The sequence below is a fragment of the Chionomys nivalis genome, chromosome 14 (genome assembly GCF_950005125.1).
Source record: "Chionomys nivalis chromosome 14, mChiNiv1.1, whole genome shotgun sequence".
Lineage (NCBI taxonomy): Eukaryota > Metazoa > Chordata > Mammalia > Rodentia > Cricetidae > Chionomys > Chionomys nivalis.
Genome location: NC_080099.1, coordinates 17,996,217 through 18,019,239, shown reverse-complemented (window position 1 = coordinate 18,019,239; position 23,023 = coordinate 17,996,217). Strand labels below are relative to the sequence as shown.

At 40.9% G+C, this 23,023-nt stretch overlaps 1 protein-coding gene across 6 annotated transcripts in view; it reads left to right on the top strand.

The window, feature by feature from the left end:
- The window catches only part of Ldlrad4 (low density lipoprotein receptor class A domain containing 4), a 310,292-nt gene that overhangs the window by 182,566 nt on the left and 104,703 nt on the right, over positions 1-23,023 (top strand). The window contains exon 1 of one of the 6 annotated variants that reach the window (XM_057788518.1): positions 13,227-13,256. The exons of the other annotated variants lie outside the window; for them this stretch is intronic. The gene's annotated coding sequence lies outside the window, so the exon portion shown is untranslated. Of the gene's footprint in view, positions 1-13,226; positions 13,257-23,023 lie in introns of those variants that run through there. 6 annotated transcript variants of the gene reach the window in all.

The window sequence follows — 23,023 nt, the reverse complement described above, 5'->3', positions numbered from 1 at the left end:
TGCTGTGGCAATGTTTCCTGGTCTTTTTACTGATAGGTACCTGTAATGGCAGTTGTGGATGACCTCAAAGGGAACTGGAAGTTTGTGTCTACGCTAAAAACCCATGATCAAGAGTTTCTGTGAAAGAGTTGGTGATTTCCCACAGGCAGGCTCTCCAGACTGAGGCATAATGTGCGATGTTCTTCCTCAGGGCTACATCCACATGGCCTGCGGACTGTTAAGGTTGACATTAATTGATATAGATTCTCTCACCCTTCCTGGGTCTTCCTCTTTGTTCGTTCTCTCTCTCTCTCTCTCTCTCTCTCTCTCTCTCTCTCTCTCTCTCTCTCTCTCTCTCTCTCTCTCTCAAGAATATGCTGTTGTCTAGGCCCCCTTTCCTGTTATCTGTATTTCCCGGATCCCAGGGTTTGGAAGGGGATATCCATGAGTGTCATGTGAACTGTGACTAATGTTGGGGACAGGACTCCTTTGAGTTAACCTTGTTGCTCCATTCTGTTCTTTTTATGCCTAAAGAAGCTTGAGGACAGTTATCAACATAGTGTCTCAGTTCCTCACTCGTCATTGTCTTTGGAGAAGGTGAAGGACATGTCACACCGCTCAATGGGTTTGATTTCATGTCACAGTGTCCCCCATACTCACACATTTCTGGTATTTATTACTAATTCCGAGTAATCAGGTAGAAGTCATGTTTCATCTGATGGGTACTTTTGTGTTCAGGAGCGATGGTCCTGGCAAGAACACGGAGTGCATTTTGGATCTTACTGACAGCCATCTTGCATTTTTTGTGGGAAGTCATCCAGCTAAGAAATCTGTACTTGCAGAGTAAGAGAGAAAGACCCAAGATGTCTGTCTTAAAATGTGTTTCTTGTTCTCCCGCATAATTTCTGCATTTATGGGTCATGCTTGTCATCAGCCTCCCATGAGAGCTTCCCCTCCCCCTCCTAAATCCAGGGAAGCTTCAGTCTAGTTGGAGAAACCGGGGGAAATAGACATCTTTTCCTGCTTTCGGCCCCATTTTCCCTGTTTGTGTTAAATATGACCATTTCTCCCAACGTAAAGGCTTCTTTGTAGAATGTGAATGAGCTATTTACTGGTTAACAAGACAGACATGCTTTGGAGATCTTTCAGTTTGAAAAACTGATCTCTGCAAAATACAACTGTTTCTCCATATTGCTGGGAACTCTCCATTGATCTGTTTGGCCACATTTTCCATTATGGTTTTGTACAAGGAAAGCATGGCTAATAGCTGAGGAGAATTATTTGGGACCACTGGTGCTAGAGATCTAAGTCTCCCTAAACTGTTGGTGATCAGAGCACAGGAATCGCTCTAGCATGGTAAATAAAATTATACATTTCATAATTTTTGTTCCCCTTCACTCGTCTAAGCTCATGTAAACCAATAATTTTATTTCAATAGTTTGTTGAATATTTGGTTATACCTGTTATCTTTAGGTTTAAAAATCTTATGTCAAAGCCTCCCCCTCCCCCCCCCCCGTCCCGCTTTTAAATTTAAACAAGTGATGTAACTTTAGCATTGTCTGCAACATGGAATGAGTTGCACGGTCACTGAACCTAGATTCTTCTGCCAGGAAATATACCTGGGTGTGGACTGCCATTGCTTTCAGGAATGCTCTTTGCCAGTTGAAGGGCCTAAGTGTTTTGAATTTCACAGCATTGTAGATAAAGCTCTTGAAGTCTCTTCTTCCCTCCACCCCCACTCAAACCCTTACGGTTTAGGATAAAACAGGATTAGAGGATTCATAGCTCGACAGACTGAACAGAAAAATGAGGGTCTATGTTCCATATTCATATGCATCTGCTCCTCGTGCTAGCATGCTAATTGGCTGGCTGGGGCACAAGAGAAGGAAGTTCAGGCTTCCTGTTGCTCACACAGTGCTTCCTGTCTGCTGGGGTGGGAGAGAGGCAAAGGCAGTGAATGGAACCGAAAGAAAAGCCTGCTCCAGCCCAAGATGGCAGCCTCGTAGACGCCAATCCAAGCTATGTTTTCTTTAAAGCTCTCTGTTAATAAATATATTGCTACTTCAAAATTTTAAATTGGTCTTTTTTAAATGTGTGGAATATCTGAATATGTTAAAAGCTTACACGTAATTTCTTTTGGTTCCTATTCTTTTGGTCCCTTGCTTACTGAGGCCCAGTTGTCAAACAGCACGCCCTCTTTCCAGTCTCGTTAGACTTCTTGCTCATCCTGTTGGTCGGTGGATGTGTTCACATTCTGTTAGGCTATTGGAGTGAAAATGAACAATCCTTTGTAACTTCTTTGTATATGCATGCGTGCGCATACACACACACACACACATGCCCACCTGTGTCTGTGCACATGGCAGTGCCAGTGCCCAGGGAGGCCAGAGACTGAAGCCAGGGGTCTTTCCATCTTATTTGTGAGACAGAGTCTCTTGCTGACCTGAAACTCACTGAGTTGATAGTTTGGTTCGAATTTCTGTTAAGCTCAGGGTCGCTCCTTTCTTTGTCTCCCATGGGTTGAATTACAGGAATACAGTGTTGTCTGCCTGGCATTTTGATTTTTCCATGAGGGTCAAACTCGGATCCCCGCACTTACATGGCAAAGTCTTTACCAACTGGGTTGCCTCTGTTCTTACAACATCTTAGAGTCATGTGATACTGGTCTGTACCAAGGCTTTTTGAACTTTTTCCACTTGTGACCTCTTTTGACCCAAGAAACTTCTACATAATTCCAGGCATTTAGGTACACAAATCAAGCATTTACTGATAGTAAATCATAAATAAATTTATTTTAAAACAACTCTAGCATATATAATTTTCACATTCAATAAAGATGAAAGCAAGTTTGCGTACTGAAGAAATGGGTGTGCTTGTCTTTACGTAAACAATGAAATTTTGTCTGAGCGTCTGATGCTGTGGGATGTAGATCACCGGTGTTTTTCAGAGTTGATGGATATTTTGATTTTATCATCAATGCTATCAGCTTTGCATAAATACATAGTACAAAATAGCAGAATTGTATTTAGGGCTATTTGAGAAATTGTTGAAAATTCTTTTTAAATCCCAAGCCAAAACTGTTTTAACAATTTTCTTATGAAACTCCTGTCAGTCAGGAACTCAAACAGCAATTTTAAAAATCAAACATTTCAGCACAATACAACTCAAAGGCATTACTCATTTGATACACACTGAGGAATGACAATAGGAAAATATGAAAAGGCTTTGACTTCTATAATCAAATCATTACGATTCTTTAAGAGCAGAAAACTTTGCAGTACAGTAAAGTCACTGAGATTTACAGTGGACGGTGGTCTTATACCGAAGGCTTTCGGCAGCATCCATTGGCATGCGTGGCATGAGGCACACTCATTCCAGAGTGCTCAGGCTGTGTGTTCAGAACCACGGCTGCAGAGAAGTCTCATGATGCAACATGGGTAAATGTTGGCACAAACACTTCAGGTTTGTGACACATTCACTATTTATACAAGTCTTCAGTTTGTACATTCCCAACATTCAGCATGCATTCTACCTTCAGTTGTTGACAGATTCTCTGTGACTTCCACATTCAGTTATACAACCTATAGTTAAGAGACTGGGATCTATAGAAAATGTGGACAGATACAGAGTCGTGAATATTTTGTTATCAAAATGAATGAAAATCAGAGCAGGTATTTGAAATATTTGGTCTTGGAATACTACCTGTTTATTGCTTGATGGAGTTGGCAACTTTCTCTGTTCCAAGAGGCCATATTTGCTCTGATTTAAGCCCTCTTTGGTTCCCAGCACCAAAACCACATTGCATTTGGCACTAGGGCTAACCTTGTTGGTGGAAGACAACCAAAAGGAAATAAGATTTCCCGTGTAGGCTGTGGTTTGGCAGAGGGCTGTTGTACTAAGGTTGCTTTGGCAACTGCTTCCTCTTTATTAAAAGCCTTTTTTCCTCTGAAGCACTGCTACAGTATGTGTAAGTCATAGTGCAAGCCAGAGTTCCTCTCTTTTCCAAATGACTTCTCCATGCCCCCTGCTCCCTTTCTTGCTTTCGTTCCCCAGTATTCTCACCAGCCATTCATCTTCTGTATATGCCATTGTCTTGGCTGTTTTCTATCCCCCATGAATGTTGTCCGAGAGGGCAGAATTTGCTGATTAGCTCTCTTACTTGTGGGCGTTTAATTCTCTGATTAATTCCGAAGAGCAAAATAAATACCCATTGAATACAATAAGATTCAACCAATGCAATAATCAACCAATCTTTCAAATGGTACCTAGAGAATGCTTTTGAATGATAATATGCTTGGCGATTCTATTTTTAAAAGAGACCCATTGAAGGATTGTGACTCAAATAAAGTCAACAAGACAATGCATCACAGTCATAGAGAGCAGGGGAACTCTCCCAAGTCCTCTTTCTAGATACATAAATTACTTCTCTTGAAACCCAGCATCCTTTCATCAAAAAAGCAAAAATAGGAAGGAACTTATCTTTGTCCACTCAGGCTGTTAAAACAAAGTGCTATTATTGGGTGCTTTATAAATGATAGTAATTTATTTCTCAAAGCTTTGAACACAGGGCAATCTTTACTTGGGTTTTTTTGTTAGATTCATTGTCCATAAAGGCTCATTATTGAGTCACAAACAGTGGCTTCTGGTATCCTTCTATGATAGAAATGATGTCTGTATGTCCTTCCATGGTAGAAATGGTGTCTGTATGTCCTTCCATGGTAGAAATGGTGTCTGTATGTCCTTCCATGGTAGAAATGATGTCTGTATGTCCTTCCATGGTAGAAATGGTGTCTGTATGTCCTTCCATGGTAGAAATGGTGTCTGTATGTCCTTCCATGGTAGAAATGGTGTCTGTATGTCCTTCCATGGTAGAAATGGTGTCTGTATGTCCTTCCATGGTAGAAATAGTTCTTTGGAGTCTCACTTTTAAATATAAGAACACTAATCCCATTTGTTGTGATGATCTACTCTTCGCTCAGAGGCCTTACTGCCTAGCTCACAGCCTGTGAGTCTTAGGGAAACCCAAACATTCAACACATAATAGAACATTGATGGAAATTCTACACTTAATACCATATTCAATAGTGAAAGATCAGGAGAGACGGATATACTCATCTACCACTGATCATCTGTTTTTCTGGATCTTCTATCTGGGGTAAGTAGAAAATGAAAAGAAAAAAGGGGGGGGTGTCCTTGCAATGAGAATAAGTTACACCTAGGTACATGTGAGGCGATCTTCTGCATAGAAAATATCAACCAATTCATAAAATAGCCACTAGAGCAATTAAGTAAATTCAACAAAGTTGTTTAGAATAAGATCAAGATACAAAAGTTGAATGTGATTCTATACATGTGCATTGAACAGTCTGAAATGGAATTTAACAAAGTATTTCCATTTATAATGCCATTATATGGCATCTGAGGGCCTGCAGAGGTAGCTCAGTACTTAGGCTGCTCTTCCAGAGGACCACGGTTCAAGTTCAAGTACCTATATCGCAGCTCACAACTGTCTGTTACTCATGTTCCAGATGACTTGACGCCCTCTTCTGGCCTCCACAGGCACCAGGTACAAAACAGGTGCACAGACATATATGTAAACAAAAACACCTATATACATAATAATTAAAAAGAAATTTTAAAGAATAAAATACCTGATTAAATTTAACCAAGGAGGAAAGACTATACACTGAAAATTAGAGAACATTCTAAAAGAATTAAATGGAAACACTTCCATGTCTTAGCATAGCTGAGGAGATAGTTTAACCTCAAGTGATCAATAGATGGAATTCAGACCCCATCAAAATTCTAAGAAGTGTTTTTGTCAGAACATGATCCAAGAATGGAGTTGTATGAGGAGATTTAAAGCTCCAAGAAACCAGAACAAGAGTCTTGTGACTTCAGTTTCTTCAAAAACTTGAAATTGGCTGGGTGGTGGCGGCAGCACACATCTTTAATCTGAGCACTCAGGAGGCAGAGGCAGGTAGATCTCTGTGAGTTCAAGGCCAGCCTGGTCTACAAGAGCTAGTTTCAGAACAGGCTCCAAAGCTGCAGAGAGACCCTGTCTCGAAAAACAAAAGACAAAAAAAAGTTGAAATTGTTCTTGAATTATGCTTTTGTGCCCCTCCCAGGTGTAGCACATGGGAGTTCACTTCAGATTATCCATCCCAATTGCCTACTGTTATTTTTCTGGGTGTGTCTCTGGAAGAATGTGTTCCTGTCACGTGCAGCTTGCCTGCTATGTGTGGCTTGCCTTTGTGCTTTTCTTTACTCACGTGACTCCTCATAGCCCTCAGAGTACAGACTGTCTGTCTGCTGCTGAGTGAAACTGGCTGGAGTCCTGACTTCAGTCCGCCTCACTTCCTGACTCCATGTTCTCAGGTCTCACTGCCTTGTGAGGGTAAGCAGCAGGGGAAGGCTATTCCAGTTCCATGTGGAATACGAACGGAACCCCCAATATACAAAAAGTATTTGAAAAAGAACCAAGCCGGAGGAGTCATATATCTCAGTTTCAAAATGTGCACTGTGGTCAGAGCATAAGGTTAGATACATAGACGGACGGAACTGAGCTGTACACCATATATCTGTGGTCAGGCGACTCTTGAAGATGGATGCCAGGTCCACTCAGCTGGGAGGGAAGGTGTCTTTTCTACAAATGATGGCAGCATAAATGGATTTCCACACCACAAGGATGAAATTGGACCTCGGTTTCATACTACATAAGAATTTAACTCAAAATTAATCAATGACTTAAATATTAGAGTTACCCATAGGGTAACTTTTAATGACCTTCTGTATGACAGTGGATTCTTATTATGATGCTAAAATATATGGAGCAAAAGAAAAATAATAAACTGAATGCTTTCGTTCATGCAGAGACATTCTTAAGAAAATGAAAAGATATTCCGCAGTGAGGAAAGATATTATACGTTATGTACTTGATAAGAGTCTGTGAGAAAGAAGAGATGAGAGAGAAAATGAATATCCTGTCACACCTAGAAGCACTATGATGCCTAGACGCACTATAATCTGAAATCCAGAAGCCTCTCTTCCAGAGAAAGGTGGGGCAGCAGAGATTCGTGGCTGCGTAAGGCACTGAGAATAAGTGGAAGAAGACCCCTTAGCCTTAAATGGATCTTTATGACAACCTCTCTAAGCAGAAGAGGGGGCAGGAGGAATGTAAGAGTTGTGAAATAAGGCCAAGGGCTATGGAATAATAGCTGGGCAAGACACAGCCATTCTCAATCACAGATTCATAGCAGCTATGGATGCTTGTCCTGTATCTTCACAAAATGGGTCATCAGCTCAGGTCAGGCACAGATGGAAGAAGGATTCAGAGACCCTTTCCCTCACCACTGAGCTGTTTGCTCCTGAAAGTAGGGAGAATCGTTGCATTCAGTTGTGTGCCCAGTGATCTGTTCAGGCTCCCATGGATGGCCCAGGTCACAAAACAAAACCAAGACTCAAACTAGGAAGAGAACTGGTAGGGTTTGGCGATGGGAGGTGTCAACAGGGATGGAAGGAAGAAAAGAGAGGGAAGAGCCATCAGAATACACTTAAAACATGCATGAAGCTGTTTAAAAAACATTCTAATGACTTTTCTTTTTAAACTTAAGTCTGAAAATGAGCTTCAGCAAGAGTATAGAGAATTTGGAACATAATTCTGTTACTGAGAGGAATAACAACAGGTACCACACGATTTGATGTTTCAGTAGAGCGATAAGCACAGAAAAGCCACAGCTCTTTGGGATCTGCTCCAAAGACTGGAAACACATTTGAGAAGAAGCATTTGAAAGTGCTGGCCACCACCCAAATACCCGACAGGCAACTGGATAGGCATTATGGCTAGCCAGCCAGGGACGGCTTGTGTGACATATCTCGAACAGGCTAGTGCTGAGGCAAGACCTGATTCAGGTTGCTACGATCTGAGATGGCATCCTGGGGACTTAATTTCTTGAGTTTTATTTTGAGTGATAAAAGAAATTTGGAACCATATAGTGGTGGCAACTGTACAGCAGTATAAATGTGATTAATTGAATTTTACACTTCAACTGGTTAAAAATGACAAAACTCACTGCATTTTACCACAATAATTTTTTTTTAAAAAAAAATTAGTAGACCAATTTGGAGAGGGATTCGAGTTGTTGAGTTGTGTTTCTTCTTTTCCAGTCTAATGTCCCAGAGGTTTATGAATCAGAAGAGACTGTGTGGTAGGATCCCTTTGCTAGGACTACGTAGCATGTGAAAATGGTCGTCTGTGAAGCCCCTCGTATCCAAAGGGGAGCATCCCCCAGACCTTTACAAATTTCCAGAAATGTGGCTGCCAGATGTTTGCGGATCCTGGCTCCCTCCATAAATATGCTGTCACTGGAAAAGAAGTATTCTCCTTGTTTTTCCTCGGTTTCCATTTCCTAGAGACATGTTTCATTAAAAAAAAGCTTATAAAAAATACCTTTGCAATTATATAAGGAGGGATAGAAGAGCCAAACATCACTGGGTATACACATCACACTTAAGGGAAGGCCTCATGTTCAGCAGTAGATGGCCAACTCAAAATGAACTCAATGATATTTTTTCTGATGTATTTTTATGAGTTTTTGTCTGTATCTGTGTGTGTTCACATGTTTCTGCATGTGTTTCTTATACTCTTTATTTGTTTCATCCTCTTTTCTTTTTCTCTGTTCTTTTTCTGAAGAGAGAAAGAAGGTGTGGAGTTGGATGGGTGGGGAGGATTTTTGAGGAGGCGAGAGAAGGCAAGCCATAATCAGAATATATTGTATGAAAAAAATATTTAAAATTAAAAAAGATTAAAACAAGAAAAGCTGTGGGGTTGGTGTGAAGATGTCTCACAGCTGCTTCACCTGCCCAGTGTGTGCGCAGTTCTCACTGTGCACAATTCAAATCGCCCTGCACAGCACAGGTCCTGGGACCCTATGCCATGAGATGTGTGACATCTTCTACCTGATCATGATAGGTGCCCTCAAAGTATCTGATGCTTGAGCCAAGGAGCTGGTCCTCTCGGTTTAAACCACGATTTACTCATAGCTGTGTTCTCTGAGGAGTTAACTTTTTTTAAAGTGTGTGCTTGGAAAATGAAGGAGTCAGGAGAGTGTATGCTGGGAAGGAAACCCTTGGTCCCCCGTAGCGGCATTTCCTTTTTCTTCTTGCAGGGTCTCTCATCCTGTATGTCAGGTATACAGATGAGAAGGTACCCGTTGTCTTCCTCATTCCTCAGTGCCCACCCTGCCCTCCGCTTCTGTTTTTCCCTAGTGTTCAGGACAACCAGAGTCCCCCTGAGACCTCGCCTCTGGCCTGAACGCAAGGCCATTTAATTGCCTTCTCTCTCTTTGCCACCCACTGTTAATGATCAGACTACTTTCTGTGCCGAGACTGACATGGCTAAAAGAAGCATGCTTGTAGATAATGGTGTTGTATGCTATTTTTATGAGTACAATAGCAAAGTTGGAGACTTTTTTTTCTTTGAAAAGCCATGGAGATGCTGTTAATGATGTCATAATTAGTATATAGTACTTTCATTATATCCCAGTGACTAACTAGACTTGCTGACCTTTCTGACCTGTTTGCTCTGATTGGACAACAAGCCTGCTTGGTTGTCATTTTCTAAGATTTATTTGTAATTATATATGTGTGTGTCTGTGTGTGAGTATGTGCACATGTGAATGCAAGGTACCCTTAGCATCCAGAAATGGCTATTGCATCTCCCAGAACTGAAATCAATAGGAGGGTGTGAGGCACCTGATGTGGGTGTCGAGAATGGAACTTCTGTCTGCTCCGAGAGAAGTACATGCTCTTGACCGTGGAGCCGTCTCTCCAGCCTGTTGGCCAGGTTATTTTCCTTAAGACCGAATGCCTTTAAATGGAGGACAAGCCATCTGTAGCCTCAGAATGGTTAGTGGATGTCATTAAGGATCAGACTCGTGCCTTTGGCTTAGCTGGGGCTGTGTGTGAATAACAGCCACGCACGTTATGAAGCCTTTATCTTCCAGAAAGATGCTTTCACACACTTCTGTGAGGAGCTGATGTGGGACACTTAGGGCATTTCACAGGGAACGCCGTTAGAAAAAACCAGCAGCATTTTGTTTATGCCAACAGGAGGGAAACAGAGGCTCAGGTGATGACTCTCCGGTGTCTTGTACATTGAAGTGCCCCATCCTGAGAGTCAGAAGGTCTGGTGTGTGGGGAAGTGTCCTCTGGATTTGTTTGCAGGGGCGATGCTAATGTTGGTGCTTCAGTACGGAAGTTGTGGGCCAGAGGATACCATTCGTTGGCTAGGCCATGAGGGCAGCAAAGGAAGGAAGGGCAGAGTTGAAGAGAATGTTCCCGGCAGAGTGCACACCTCCAGGCTGGGCTGAGGTGGGTCCCCATGGACTCAGGTAGGCTAGAATTATCACAGTTCCATAGGAACCATTCACTGATGATGCCGTGTTTTTCTTGGACAGCACTGTTGTTTTTCTGTCTTTGGCACTAGAGAAAAACTTCACTGAATAATTAATATCTTATTATTTCAAGAGAAGACATAAATCTCATAGAGGAGATTAATGAGCAGAGGACAGCTCAGATCATAAAAAAAAGTACCAATTTTGACCAGGAGGAACTAGAGTCTTGGTTTTGTGGAAGTCTTAGTTTGGGTGAGTTTATCTTAGCCACAGAAAATGGAGATGCCCACCTTCCAGCAGTCCCCTAGGCCAGAGGGTGAAAAAGAACCAGTAGCCGATTGTGACTTTTGCTCTTCGCCTAGTCAGCGTATGGCCGAGGTCTCTCTGCACGCAGCCTTCTGTGGAGAGAACTACCTTCCGAAGGCCAAAGGCCCAGTATGAAAATCAGTTCCTTGCCCTTTGAGATCCTGGTGCTGTGTAGTTCATTGAATCCTGGAAGTGTGACAGACAGCACAGGCCTTCCTCATTTTCCTTCGGGTACTTGAAGGGGATGGCCAGCAAGCCAGGCAGATAAAAGAAGTCATTTAAGCTTCAGTTTCAGATAAAAGACTTGAGGTTCATGAAATGTTCAGTGTAACAGTGCAGCTTCTGTTCTGGGCTGCAAAACACATTAGAATAAGAACAAAGGCGCAACCCTGTGGAGTCTGCAGGATCCTGACCCGACTCAGGCAATGAGCCAAGGCTGAGGGCTTGGGCATCCTCTGAGCTCATGAAAAATCCACCTGACAGGCTCCTTCATCCCTTCATTATCCTGCCCTTGTCCTCTGTGTTCTTACCTTAATTTGCAGTTTCCTGGCCTTAGAGTTGGCAGAAAGGTTACAGAGAAACGACTTAAGATCAAGTGCAATCAAATGGTCAATAAGACCATTCATAAAAAATATGAACCATGTATGTCTCTGGCCCTGCAGAATTTTACATTATCTCATAAAAAATCTTGCTGTACCAATGTACATTTATCTGAAAATGGGAAGTTTCAGAGTTCACAGTGGGAATATAGAAACCAAATTATTTCATTAATAATATATGGAGAATGTTTGTGTCTGCCTGTGTTTTACAAAGTTTCAAAGATACTGTCAATTTTAATTTACTCATAATCTTTGTATGTCATTATCCTTTGAAAAGCATTTGTTTGTAGAAGTCAACATTAATTAAGCTTCTTAACTAGGATAAAAATACTTTGAATGCAGTGAATTCCCTGCCCCTGCCAGGCATCAGATGGGTTTAAATACCCAAAGCCAGAAAAAGCAAACCTAATTATAGCTTAAAGTTTGAATACCAGGTAAAGATTGAATACCTTTGCTTTAGAGCAGGCATTAAAAACATGTCTTCATATCGCCTGGACAACAATTCTATGAGGGAAGGAAGAATGAATTGTGAGGGTTTCTCACAACAGCTTTAGATGCTGTAGGTACTTGGTAATTTATTTTCTAGCTTAGGTGTTTCTGTCAGGTCTTTCTGAATGAATAAATCACAGTTGGATAGTGAGTGAAAAACCCTACTGGGTATATGATTCCTGAAGTGAGGTTGGATGTGTCTGGATCATGTTTTCCTAGAGGCAGTTACAGAGGACTGAAGATGATCTTGGAAAATAGCCCAAACTCTATGCAGGACAGTTGACATGAGGATTCCATCATGTTTGGCGAGAGTGATGTCCTATTTGGGTCTGGGTTCAAGATGTTTTGTAGGACAAACTGTGTTGTCTTAAAAACTGTACTTTAGGGCCCAAGATGACTTCCCAAAGTCTACTGTGGCTCCTCCTGGTTCTTGGGAAGTTCCTCTTCTAGGCAGGCTTTAGATCAGTGGAGTAGTCACGTGGTTACAAAGGGAAATGGGTAGACTGATAAACTTAAGAATGTTAACATTAGTTGCTGTTCCCAACAATGTTCTTAGCAAACATAACCAGGCCTTCTTGTTTAGGTCAGGCTGCTCATTGTTCTCCCAGTATTAGGAACACCAGGTTACAGTGATATTCGTTGTTAAATGATGCAATTTACTATGTTATCTTTGTTAACCATGTAGATGTCTGTACTGTCCCCAGAAACCATCTGGGAGTCCATGATCTGTGCTCTTGCTCACAGTAAAGGGCGAGGGAGGCTACTTTTGAGTGACAGCAATGACTGCAGACTCACTTGAGAAAGAGGGACATGGAAGGCTTCTGTGACAAACCCCTCTCCCCACCCCCCAGAAAAGTAATAGCCTAGAAAGAAAGCCATCAAAGATAACTCTTAAAAATTGTGATAGCCGGGCGATGGTGGCGCACGCCTTTAATCCCAGCACTCGGGAGGCAGAGGCAGGCGGATCTCTGTGAGTTCGAGACCAGCCTGGTCTACAGAGTTAGTTCCAGGACAGGCTCCAAAACCACAGAGAAACCCTGTCTCGAAAAACCAAAAAAAAAAAAAAAAAAAAAAAAAAAAAATTGTGATAAAGATCCTTAAAGATAAAGCCCTCCATAATTCATACTTTCTGGCCCGGGTGCTAGTAGGGAAGGACTTGGTTTTCTTTAAGAGGCTGGTCACTGAGGTTTGACCATGCTCCAGTGAGTATATGGGCAACAAAAATTGGAGTTTTTTCTCCTTCCTCCTTCTTTTCGGGGGCCACAAGGGACAGGGGACCGACCTGGGAGGACTGGGAATTGAGTGTGATCGGGTACATGATGTGAAATTCTCAAATAATAAAAATATTATATTGGGAAAAAATAAAGAAAACAGGATCTGGCTTTTTGCTGTTTGCAGGCAAAACAACTCACCATCAATGACTGATAGCACCTTAGAGTAAATGGATGAAAGAAGATATTCCAAGCAGATGGAACCAAGAGACTAGCAGGTATAGTTATTTCTAATAGCTGCAAAATAGACTGCAAACCAAAACTCACCAGACAAGATACGGAAGTTCATTCCATATTCATTAAAAAAAAAATCCTGAAAGTGTATTGCAGTTCAAAGACACAGAGACCAAACACACGTGTACCCAATTTTATAAAATAAATGATAGATGTAAAATGAGATCAATCCCAACACAGTGGTAGTGTGTGACTTAGGTACCCCACTCTCACCAATAGATAGCTCATCAAGATAAAAGCCAGAGAATCTCTGGAGTTAAATAGCATAATCAAATGAAGCTAACTGATATACATCTACAGAACGGTCTACCTAAACACTAAGGAACACACTTTCTTCTCAGTAACTGTCTTAGTTAGGGTTTCTATTGTTGTGAAGAGGTACCATGACCATGGAAACTCTTATAAAGAAAAAAGATTTAATGGTGGTAGCTTACATTTTCAGTTCAGTTCATTATCATGGTGCAACATGGTGGCAGGCAGGTAGACGTGGTGCTGGAACTGAGAGTCCTACATCTTGGTATAGGCAGGCAAAAGCAGGGAGTGGTCTGAGATACTAGGCAGTATCTTGAACATATATCAGACTTCAAAGCCCACCTCCACAGTGACACACTTCCTTCAACAAGACCACACCTACTCTAACGAGACCACACCTCCTAATACTGCCACTCCCATTGGGGGTAGTTTTCTTTCAAATCACTGCAGTAGCCTTGGAACTTTGTCAAGATGACCTCACATGAAGACACAAAGGACTTATCAATAAATACAGGGAAATTGAAATAGAATGCAAGGGGTTATCAGGCCATCATGGTATAAAGCTATCAAGAGCCAAAGAAGCCACAGAATATGCAAGAGATGAAATATCACATTATTAAATGATAACTCATTCAATTATGAGGAAATCAAGAAGGAATATTTTTAACCCTGGAATTGAATGAGAATGAAACACAAAATGCCAAAATCTTGGAGGCAGTCCTGAGAATTTTACAGCACTCAGAGCCTATATTTAAAAAAATGGAGAGATCTCAAATTAATAACTTAATACAATATACCTTAAGGCTTTGGAAAAACAAGATCAAACCATATCCAGAAGTAGTAGCTAAGAAGAAATAATAAAAACTCGGGCAATGTTGGGCGGTGGTGGCACACACCTTTAATCCCAGCACTCGGGAGGCAGAGGCAGGTGGATCTCTGGGAGTTTGAGACCAGCCTGGTCTACAAGAGCTAGTTCCGGGTCGGGCACCAAAGCTACAGAGAAACCCTGTCTCGAAAAACCAAAAAAAAAAAAAAAAAAAAAAAAAACCAAACAAAAAAACCTCGGGCAATAACAAAATAGAAACAAAAAGAATTCCAAATAATACAGAGGATTAAGGAAACAAAAAAAGTTGATTCTTTGAAAAAATAAATTTGAAAAACCCTTAGCTAATCTAACCAAAAGAAAGAATAGACCCAAAATAACAAAATCAGAAATGCTAGGCAAGTACTCTGTTCTACTACTAAGCTGTATCTCTAGATCTCATATTCTTTTTCAAAATGAGATGGGTGTAGCCCTGAAGCAAGTTATTCTGTAGATACTGACAAACTGATTCTAAAATTTACGCAGTCATCCAAAAGATTCATTGTAGAGAATTTGGTCTTGAAGGGTAAGAGCAAAACAGAGGATTAATACTGCTTGACTCCAGGGCTTACTATAAATTATAGTAATCAATGCAATATGGTATTTACAAGAGGCTAGGCAAGTGGCTAAATGGAATAGAACAGAGCATTCGCAAACAGATGTTGCCAAGTACATTCATCTGATTTCAACACAAAAGCAAAAGCAACACATGGAGAAAGGGTTGTCTTATTAAATGATGCAGGAACAATGAACATCTGTATACAAAAAGGAAAAAAAAAGAATTGAGACAAACCTACATCTTACCCAAAATAACTCAAAATTCATTACAATTGGAAATATAAAGCATAAAATCATACACAATGCTTAGGAAAAAACTCTAGATGTCCTTGGGTTCATGATGGCTTTTTTAAATATAACACTAGAGGGAAATAACTGATGAATTAGGCTTCATAACAGTTAACAATTTCTGCTTTGTGAAACGCATTGTCAAATAAAAATACAAGTCACATAGGCACAAAGACATGCCACATAGACTCTGAGAGAATGTTTGCAAAGATTAAGTAAATGGACTGTTACTGAAAATGTGCAAAGAATTCTTAAAATATGACTATAAGAACAAAGATTGATTAAAATGGCTGAACATCTGAACAAAGAAAAACAGATGCAAATCAAAAAAAATGACCAGGGTTCATACAATCACTAAAGAAAATAAGCACATGGAAACATGTTCTGTGTCATATGTTTTCAGAGAAATGCAAATTAACCCAAGATATCACTCCAGCTTTTTTAGAATGGCCAAACGCAAGAACAGTGATCCTTCTTCATCCTGGAAGAATGGGGAGCAAGCAAGACCATACTCCATTGCTGGTAGAGATATAAAATGCAGTAGCTGTTTGGAAGATAGTTTGACAATTTTTTTTCATAACAGAACTAACCAAAGGCAAGAGTATGCAAACAGTGTATGATTTGCCAATTATATTTTTTGGTGCTTTTTCAAAGAAATGAAAAGATAAATCTCGTCAAAAACCTCCACACAGATGTTCATAGCAGATTTCTAATAATTGTTAGAACTTGGAAGCAATCAAAATTCCCTTTGTAGGTAAAGGGATGAATAAATTGTGGGTACATCGAGACAATGGAATGTTTCTTACCACTGAAATGAAATGTGATCTCAAACAATGAGAAGACACAGAAAAACCTTCAACATCCATTATTAAGTGAACACAGACAGCCTGAACAGCTTCCGACTATGTGACCCCAATTCTATGACATTCTGGAAAAGCCAAGTCTGTGTAGATTGTAATATGGATGATTGTCAGGGCTTAGCAAGTAGGGAGGGACGCTGAGAAGAGCACAGAGGACGTTCGAGCACAGACCTATTTATCCTATAGGCCTATAATGCAGACACCTGCCACCATTCATCTGGACAACGTGCAGAGTGCTTTAGACTTCCATTTCAGTGTTGCACAAACTGCGGGCTTTGGGGAATAAGTCATGTCATTTCACTGATTGCAGTAACTAATCTACTAAGATGTAGGCTGTAATGAAGAGGCCGTGCATGTGTTGGGAGCGGGGATGAATGAAACCAACAAATATCCTCTCAAATTTTGCTACGAACTTAAAATTTCTGTAAAAAGCTAAAAATGTTAACCCTTGATAGATAGTCATCATGTGGATGATTCTTTGACAGCAGCAAATAACTGGGAGTGGAAATTAGTACGACAAGCCAGCCACACCATGTCCCTCTGTGAAAAGCCACACTCTGGTATCTTTCTTCTGTCCTTCTGCTGTGTGGTACATCATGAGGGGGAGCCTAAGAGAAGATGGTGTTGATGCAGATGCTTCCCTCTTCTGTGCCTGGACTTTCACCTTGACGCCCCTACTTCTGTGGGCCAATTGCGTCCTCTTGATACATGCAGTGGCTTTGGCTGTAAATACAGGGAGGCCTAATGAGGGGCCCAATGGGGTAAAGCAACGCTATAGAAATGGGAGAAGAGTGGAGGCTAGAGGAGGTTGGAGCAGAAATGGAAAACATGTTGACTGAAGCTTTACAAGGTTTTAAAAGTTGTAGGGATGGAATGGGGATCAGGAAGTCTGCTCTAGGGAGGAGGACCCTTGACGTGGAAACATGTTAGAGGCAAATAACAGAATGATGGGAAATTGAGAGAAGACCTGTGGTTTAGAGGAACAGAAGAAATTGTCTATTTGTAAGAGGCCAAGTTACTGTCTCACAACCACTTAGAGCCCTTCAAAGTAATTCGAATTGCTGTCTCTAATTTTGGATTAGTAAACACCCTCAAGTAGTTTTTTTCCCCCCTTTCACAAAGTGTAAACTTTGTAAAAGCCTGAAGGCATTCTATATCTTTCCTAGGGATCAGAATTTGTATCTTTTTAAACCCAAAGAATCACTAATTAATCATTGCTAACAAGCAGGTGTAGGTGTGTGTGTGCGTGCGTGCGTTGGCCTAATTCAGGCCTTTTTAAAGATATGTGGTAGAAATGAACACTTACTCTCTCAGAGCTCCTTGCTTTCTGAAACAGTAGCGGGGATGTCAGGGCCTCAGGGAAACCAGCATTTCCCATGAAAGCATCTTTGTTGAGAGGTGGAGAGCGACAAAGCCAGAGAAGGGAGGACAGTGGATTTTTCCATTTAGAAAGACCTTTCTATCAGTTTGATAATAGTGAAGAATCTGGTCTTTGAACTCTTCCTTTGGTAGAGTTCAAGAAAGAGCTAGAAACTCATGATACAAGAGCATGCAAGTCCTTTGTGGAGTCTTCAGTTGAAAATATCACCTGTTCGTTCAGGGAATAAATCCCTGGCACCTTACCATGGGCCAGCCCTGAACTCAATGAATAACCCTCCCCATGATTTTACTCCCTCCTGCCGGGAAAGAACCAACAAGCTGATTGCATTGTGTGTTAGGAGTTAATGAATGCTTTGGAGAAAAAGCAGAGAAAGGGGAATAACAAATCTTAGGGTGCTACAATTATAAACAGATCTTCATGGAAGGCCCCAGTGAAGGTGCGGCATTTGTCATGACTCAAAGCTATGGGGGAATAGGTAAATGTATAGAAATTACAGAGAAAGGATCCAGCCTGTAAGAAGACTCCAAGGCAGAGACTGCCTTTCATAGTTAGTTTTTCATTTTGTTTTGTTTTTGTTTTTTGTCGACTTGACATAAACCTAGACACACCTGGTAAGAGGAAATCCCAATTGAGGAATTGTCTCCATTAGTTTGTCCTGTGGATGTGTCTTTGGAGTATTTTCTTGACTTCTGATTGATGTCTCTTTGGGGAACTGAATTTAGGAACTAGGATATTCATCATGGCTCAGGACTTGTGGGACTGCTCTGGAACCAGTCTTTGGGTACAGGAAGGGGTGACACAGGCATAGGACTCCTTTGTGGGTTCCCGGGTGGCAGCAGAAGGCTTTAGGTCCACTGGCAGCGTCCGGGACCTGGTTCAGGTGCACACCATTGCTTCTTCAACGGCTATGTCATTCCCAAGTTTGTCGCTACTTTTTTGACTCTCAAGCCATTACGAGAGATTGCTGTTTGCTCAGCTGCCAAGGTGCTGCAGCCTCATCCTTGCTGCCACTGCTTTGTTCCATCCCTGCACCTGTTCAGCCTGAAGCAGGAAAGCAAAGGCCACGCGGGGGCGTCCTTAGTTGGTGGGGTAGTGCATCGTTAGGGAAGCTGGCTCAGGGGAGTTTCCCAGCCAGCTCACTAAGGGGGCCTAAAAACCTGCATAAGGGCCCCCAAATGGGTGTTTGGAGCAAACACATTTATTCTTCTGGGGCCAATCATAGCTTTACCTGTGTCTTAGTTAGGGTTCCTGTTGCTGTGAAGAGACACCATGACCATGGCAACTCTTATGAAGAAAAACATTTAATTGGGGTGGCCTATGTTTTCAGAGGAATAGTCCATTATCATCATGATGCTGGAGAAGTAGCCGAGAGTCCTACCTCTTAGCTTTGTGGGCTACAGGAAGTGATCTGAGACACTGGGTGTGGCTTGAGCATGTGACCTCAAAGCCCACCTCCACAGTGACACACTTCTCCAACAAGGCCACATCTCCTAATAGTGCCCCTCTATTGATGGCCATTTTCTTTTAAGCCACTACAACCTGTTACCACTCTGATGGAGTCCCCACCAGGGAAGTGTTCTGACTGGACTAGGGAGACAAGGTTCATGGAGACGTTAACAGCACTTTGAGGAGCCAGGGAATCATCTGCAGTATCTGCATAGTTGCCTGGAAGCATGTTTATTCAAGACAGGCAGTGCTGGAGTAACAGTCCAGATGACTGTTATGATGGTAGTCTCTTTGCTCTAGACATCCCAGGCTAGAGTTCCATACCCACTAATCAGGGAGTCCAATTACTTCACCTCCAGTACTTTTGCTTATGTATATGGAAGAGAGGGCCAGAGGGTGTGCTTACAGTATAAACTTAAAGAACGTATCATTAACACCCGCATTCCATTTGCTCAGTACTCAATGAAAGGGGTCAGCAGTCTCGTCTCTGACTCAGCACCATATTGTTTCATTGCTATGGCCCAATAACATAATTTAAAGCCAGGCGTTATAATTCTCCAGCATTGCTTTTGTCTGCTTAGGATAGCTTGGGCAGTTTGGGGGTCTAGGATTTTCTCTCTCTCTCTCTCTCTCTCTCTCTCTCTCTCTCTCTCTCTCTCTCTCTCTCTCTCCCTCCCTCCCTCCCTCCCTCCCTCCCTCCCTCCCTCCCTCCCTCCCCTCCCTCCCCTCCCTCCCCTCCCTCCCTTCCTTCTTAGAAGTTGGGTGAAAATGTGTTGCTGGAGATGCTTTGAATGAGTAGACTGCGCTTGGTGGCACCGCCTCTTCACAGTCTTAATCTTGTTGATGCACAGGAGGTCTTTCTGATTCTGTTGTCGCCTTTAACTTCCTTGTTCAGTAGTCTGAAGTTTTCACTGTAGTGGTCTTCATCCCTTTGGGTATGATTATTTTGAGAGCTTTTTGTTTGAGTTTTAAGGTTAAGTGAATAGAATTTTTTTTCTTTTTAAGATTCTTTCTTGGTAAATTTGTTATTGATATTGGAGAGGCTACTGATTTGTGTTGTGTGTTGATTTTGTACCCCAATCATGATGAAAGTGTTTATCAGATGTAGGAGCTTTCTAGTGGAGTCTGTGGAGAATTTAAAATGTAAGATTATACCCTCTGCAAATAGTTCATTTGATTTCTTTTCCTATTTTTATTCTTTAAAAAAGTTCTCTTGCCTTATTGCTCTAGTTAAGACTGTGCACTATATCAAGTAAAGTAGGAGGTGGAAATTTTTTTTAGAAGAAACACTTTGTTTCTCCCCATTTAGTATCATGTTGTCTGCAGCAGGTCTGTTGCACGGACTCTTTACTACGTTGAAGTATGTCTCTTCTGTTTCCAGTTTCTTCGGGGCTTTTAACGGATGCTGAATATTTCAGAGACCCTTTCTCTATGTACTGAAATGTTTTTGTGACTTTGTATTAAATAACATTTATACATGACTTATGGATACCCGACCATTTTTTTTTTTTTTTGCATTTCTCAAGCAAAATCTAATTGGTTGAGGTGTATGATCCTATTGACCAGTTGTTGAGTTTGCTTTGTAAGTATTTCATTGAGAATTTTGCATCTGGGAAATTGATTTTTTTTTCTGTTGACTTGTTTTCTGGTTAATAGTTATTTCTTTGAGATAAATACCTCCAGGTTTTAAAGCAAGTATTGGCTGTCATCAGCTCTTAGAGCTGCCTTCCCTGTGTCCCAAAGGTTTGGATAAATGGAACTTTTGTTTTCTTCTGATTCTAGAAAAGTTTATACTTCTTAAATAATTAACTGATTGTTCAGGAGTGTATTGTCCTGTCTCCATATTTCTATATTTTTTGGCTTCTCTAGCTATTAGTTTCCAGTTTTAGTTCAATATGATCTAAAGAATAGAAGAAAAATTCCAGTTGTTTACATTTGTTAAGTCTGTCTTTGTGCCTATACTTTGATCTTTGCAAAGAAAATCCCTTGGGCTACTGAGAAAAAAAAAGTGTATTATCAGCTGTTGGCTCAAATATTCTATAGAGGCCTTTTAGAGCCATTTGAGCTGTGATGCAATTTGTCTGAAGTGTCTCTTTTTTCCGGAATATCTAGGTGGTCTACTTCACTGGTGAAATGGGGTTATTGATGCTACCCACTGTTCCTGCATCTGGACGTGTCTTTTGTAGACACAAATAACATTTTTAAAAAATTAAATTGGGTCTATCAACATTAGTTACACACACACACACACACATATATATATATATATATATAAAGTTTTAGTGTTGTTTTGTTCCTTTTATTAATATCTAGTCATCTTCATTGTCTCTTGTGACTCATTTTGGCTTGAAATCTACTTTATGAGATCTAAGTATAGCTACTCCTGATAGTTTTTGGCTTCTGTGTGCATGGCATATTGTTTTGCATTCTTTTATTGTAAGGCTCTCTGTGTGTGTTAAGGAGATGTTTTTTCTTGTAGAAAACAAATAGTTAGATCTTGGTTTTTATTCCAGCCAGTTGCTATGTGTTTTTTAGTTTTGTGATTTAATACTAATTACATTTTAGATTGTGACTGAGGACTGAAGGTAGTTTTCTGGTGCCTATGATTTTGTTGTTTTGCTATTATTTATTTTTGCTTTTTTAAATTTGTTATCTTTTCATCCCTGTTGCTGTTGGGAGATATGTAGATTAGTGAGCCAGACATGATCTTTTCTTTCTTTGCTCTCCTTAATGATCCCATTCCTTTCATGAAATTTAGTGTCTTAAGTCTGGTCACTCCTTCCTCTGCCCTGAATCACATCGTTTATACATCTTCTGGAGTACTGCCATGGTGCTCAAGGAATTTTGAAATGTTGTTCTCTGTGGAACTTACAAAATAAGAGTTTTTGGATGTAGTAATTTTTGCTTGCACCCATTCATTCTCAGGCCTTAAAATATATTTCCCCATGCTCTTCTGTCTCCCAGGTTTTCTGTTGAGAAGTCTGATGCTACTTTGAGTTGTTTTTTTATTTGAATAGTGATTTTTCTCTTGAGTATTTTTTAACAATGATTTTTGTTAGTAATTTGTGTGTTGACTATAATGTGTTGTGTTGAGGTTCTTCTCTGGACATGCTTATTTGGGTTTCTAAATCTTATGTTTGGTGATCCATTTATTTCCAAGTGTTTGGGGAAATTTTCTGCAATAATTACATTAAATTAATTTTTTATGCCTTTAGTTTTTATGTCTGATCCTTTTTTTACACCATGGATTCTCGGACGTTTTGGACATGTTTGTTTAGTTTTGTTGTTTTATTATTTATTTTCTACACTGTTCTGTTGTCTGAATGTAGCATCTCTTCTGTTCTGGCTCCCATCTCTTACATTCTTTTGCATAATCTCGTCTGCTTGTGATATTTTCTACTGCTTTTATTTGATTTGACTTTTTAATTTCCAACATTTCTGGTGTTGTTTTGTTCCTAGAGTTTCTCAGCCATGTTCTTTTCTTAGCTACGTTCTAATCCCCCACCCCACTTTTACTTATGTGTTTGTGTATTTCCTCTTTGAAGCCATCAGTCACTTTTAGAAGTACCCTTCTGCATTCTTTGTCTGGTGTTTCAGCTATTTCATTATCTTTGCATTAAGTAACTGAGAAGCTATCATCTCTTTAGTTGTTGGGACAGGGTTTCTCTGTGTAGCATTGGAGCCTGTCCTGGAACTGGCTCTGTCGCCAGGCTGGTCTCAGATTCACAGAGATCCTCCTGCCTCTGCCTCCCAAGTGCTGGGATTAAAGGCATATGCCTGACCCTTAAATTGTATATTTTTGTGTTACAACTGGTGTATATATTGGTGTCTTAGTCAGGGTTTCTATTGCTGTGAAGACACACCAATGCCACAGCAACTCTTATAAAGAAAAACATTTAACAGGGGTGACTTGTTTCAGAGGTTTAGTACACTATGGTGTGGAGCATGGCAGCTTGCAGGCAGACATGGTGTTGAAGTAGCTGAGAGTCCTACATCTTACAGGCAACAGGAAGTCAAGTGAGACACAGGGAGGTGTTCTGAGCATGGGAAACCTCAAAGCCCGCCCCCACAGTGAACACACTTGCTCTAATAAAACCACACCCA